At 37.5% G+C, this 4026-nt stretch overlaps 1 pseudogene; it reads left to right on the forward strand.

The window, feature by feature from the left end:
• Window positions 1–286: 286 nt before the first annotated feature.
• On the forward strand, window positions 287–773 carry LOC102862952 (annotated as a pseudogene).
• The last annotated feature ends 3253 nt before the right edge of the window (window positions 774–4026 follow it).

Raw genomic sequence — 4026 nt, forward strand, 5'->3', positions numbered from 1 at the left:
ACAAAGACAGCAAAGCGAACTGGGGTGGAGGTTGGCAGGGAGAAAAGTGCAGCAATGAATGAATGGAAATCCAAAGTCTCTGTAAACGTTCATTAAAATTAATAATAATTAATACAAGTTGGAGAGGGGAACCACCAAAGACAGCAGAGGAAGAAAAGACCAAAATGGATGTCAGAAGAGACTCTGAAAATTGTACTAGAGTGTCAAGGAGAAACAAAGGGAAGAAATCAGGAAGTTAGAGTTGAACAGATCCCTGAAGACGTGAACTTGCTAAACAAAGCAATGACCTCCTTCTCCAGCTAAGCATAGAGCCAAGATAGATGGTTGTGGTTGTAGCTCAGGGCTTCTAGGCCTTGCAGAACATCAACTATTCTGATGCCATCGAGTTTAAAGATATTCCAATTTTCCAGCCTCTTTTAAAAGGGCCATGGAATGGCCAGGTTTTCCCAACAAACACCAAACTGGAGAAATTTGGATTCTCAGCAGGTATTCCAACTCTGCCTCAGATACCAGGATCACTTCCATCACTGTACATAAATCGTTGCTTTTGATTAAAATGTTCTAGTTAAACAAATCAAAGAGAAGAATCTCTCTGTATAAACTCTCATATGCCAAATATGCAGAGTAGATCCAGAGAGTCTACCATTCTCTACCTCATTCAGATGGGTATTAATTAGACTGTGCCTCTGATGGAGAAGCTTGATAGCATGCTGCTCGAGAGTGAGAGGCTGGAACCCTTAAGGATGAAACCAGACCAAGAGCTCAAGCTGTAGAACTGTTCTTTCTTATCCTGCCAGCCTGTAGTTCTGTGGGCAGAGCCAGGCTCCTTTACCAGTATCATGAGATCATGTGATAATGACAAGGGTTATAAGCTGATTGGAGGGTTTTTTACACTCTGAAGTGGCTTTAAAACAGTCCACTCAACTGAAAGTTATATTTTGTGCCCTAGTGATTTCCTTAAGGCATTAATTTTCCTCATGAAAAACTAGTTTCCAGTGGAATTTGGAACATTTAAATTCTTGGGAATTCTTACAGAATTCCACATTGAAATTATTTTTGTTTTGTTAAGCTTTTTTAAAAATCCTGAGAGGGTACACAGTATGAATATTTGTGGGGGAAAAAAGGGTAGGGGAGAATTCAAGAAGCTCTATGAAGACTCAATGATATTGTAAAATATTACTATTGTTTCTCAGGGTTATAATTTACAAACATAAGGAATTAGTTTAACTTTGAAAAAATAAAAGAGTTTAATAGAAGATATCATAGGTTAGTTCATGAAGACAAAACAGAGCATTACAATGAAATGTGCAAAAAACTGGAGTCAGAAAATCAGAAAGGAAGAACTCATTTAGCATTTCTCAAGATAAAGGAACTGAAGAATAAACGCATGCCTCTAGTTGGAATATTTAAAGGCACTTCACAGAAAAATCTTGAACTATGCAGAAGGCATCAAAAGAAGATTGTAGGAAGACAGAGTCACTATGTCAGAAAGAATTGGCTGACACAGAACCATTTCAAGGAGCAGCATATGATTAAGAACCATTGGTCATAAAGGGAAAAGTTATAAGTGTTATGAAAGACAAACAGAAACTTGTGTACTAATGTTCATAGCAGGGTTAGTCACCATCGCAAGAACATGGAAACAGCCCATATTTCCAACCACAATTGAGTAGATTGAGAAATGATGGTATGTTCACATGATGGAATACTATGCAGCACGCAGGAACAACACTTTTTAAGTTACTACCCCACTTGGGAGGGACTGGAGAGCATTATGTTAATGGAATTAACTCAGTTCCATAAAGATAAATATTGTATAAGACTATTATTTTAGAATGAGTATGATGATGTAAGGTGGGAAAGGATAAAAGCGGAGGAGTGAGGATGGGTGTGGGTACGGGGGTGGGTGTTAATCAGAAGGTTACACAATTTAATGGGTGGATGACAGGATGAAGGAAATGGGAAAGATCTGATGTATAAAAACAATGTTTTCAAACTTTGTAAATAAACCAGTATAAAATTTAAAAAAAAAAAAGAAAAAGCCCCCAGAAATTGATGAAATACCAATTGATATATCTCAACCAACAAATACAGCCCTGGACATGCTCATCAAGTTGTGCCAAGAAACTTGGTGGAAAGCCACTCCCTGGCCAACTAACTGAAAGAGATCCTTATTTGTTCCCATTCTCAAAAATATGATCCAATATAAAGTGGAAATTATCAAAGAGTATTATAGACAGCATAAATAACAAGAGATTACTGAGTGTTTTCCAAAAACAAGTAGCAGTATATTGACAAAGTTCTACCAGAAACACATTCAGAGTTTGGAAGAGCTTGTTGCAGTAGAGTATCATTACTGATGTCTAATGGATGCTGGCTGAAGCACAGTACCAGAAGGATGTCTATTTTATATGTTTTATAAACTATGCAAAGGCTTGGTAGATCACAAAAATTGTGGCTAATATTGAGAAGGATGGAAATCCCAGAACACATAACTGTGCTTTTGCAAAAGCTATTCCTAGACCTTGAAAAAGGATATAATGCTTTGAAAGGTCCAGGGACTGTGAAGGAGAGGAAGATCCTCAACCAAGTGGATTGATAGTGTCTGCAACAATGAGCTTCATCGTGTTAAAAATTTTAAGAATGGCACGGATAGAAAAGGGTTCAGATTTGTTGTTCATAGTCGCTGTGAGTTGTGCTCAACTCAGTGACCTCTAACAATGACAACACACTTATACTACGAAGCTGTCTGAACAGACCTAAGCAATACAATGTTTTTCAAATCAACAAAGGAGTACATTAGGGATATATCTTTTTCCATATATTTTCAATCTATATGCTGAAGAGATCACTCAGAGGCTGGCCTTTATGAAGAAGAATGTAGTATCAGGATTGGAGGAAGACTCCTCAACAACCTGCATTATGCAGATGAAACAACTTTGCTCACTAAAACTGAGGAGCATTCACAGTATAAGGTCAAGGACTGAATTTTAAAATCAAGTGCCTCAATCTCCAGCTTCATTTGGAATGGAAAGAGGTCCCGAATAAGCAAAGCACTCCTTAAAAAAAATGAGGTAAGATGTATCTCACTCTCTGATTTCAAATCCTACTACACTGCCATGATGGTTAAGACAGCATGGTACTGGTACAATGACAGACACATAGATCAATGGAATAGAATTGAGAACCCAGAAATCAGCCCATCTACCTATAGTCAACTGATTTTTGACAAGGTGATGAAATCAGTTAAGTGGGGAAATGACAGCCTTTTTAACAAATGGTGTTGACAAAATTGGAAAACTATCTGTAGAAAACTCAAGCAAGATCTGCATCTTTTCTCCACATACAAAAATCAACTCAAAGTGGACTAAGGACCTAGGACTAAAACCAAGGACTATAAACTTCATTAGAGAAAAGCTCAGAAGCCCTAATTCACAACATAAACAGTCCTCTAAACATCCTGAAAATCCTCCAACAGGAGTGGATAAAATAGATGAATGGGACCTTCTAAGAATCAAATCCCTATGCACATCCAAAAACTTCTCCAACAGGGTAAAAAGGGAGGCCACAGACTGGGAAAAAATATTTGGCAATAACATGTCTGATAAGGGACATATCTTTAGAATTTATAGAATACTCAAGCACCACAACAAGATAAAGGTAAACAACCCAATTGAAAAATGGGCACAGAATATGAACACTTCACTAAAGAAGACATTAAGATGGTGAAAAAACACATTAAGAAGTGTTCAAAATCCCTAGCTCTAAGAGAGATTAAAATCAAAACAACTATAAAATATCATCTCACCCCAGTAAGAATAGAAAAATTCAACAAAGCAGCCAACAGCAAATGCTGGTAAAGTTGTGGAGAAAGTGGGACACGTCTTTACTGATGGTGGGAGTGTAAAATGGTGTATCCACTCTAGAAGGTAGAATGGCACTGCCTCAAAAAGTTACAAATAGGAATACCATTTGACCCAGCAATTCCATTTGTTGTTGTTGTTGTTGTTGTTGTTATGTGCCGTC

Source organism: Elephantulus edwardii, unplaced genomic scaffold (assembly GCF_000299155.1).
Source record: "Elephantulus edwardii isolate Elephantulus edwardi_28Jun2011 unplaced genomic scaffold, EleEdw1.0 scaffold00058, whole genome shotgun sequence".
In the NCBI taxonomy this organism is placed as follows: domain Eukaryota; kingdom Metazoa; phylum Chordata; class Mammalia; order Macroscelidea; family Macroscelididae; genus Elephantulus; species Elephantulus edwardii.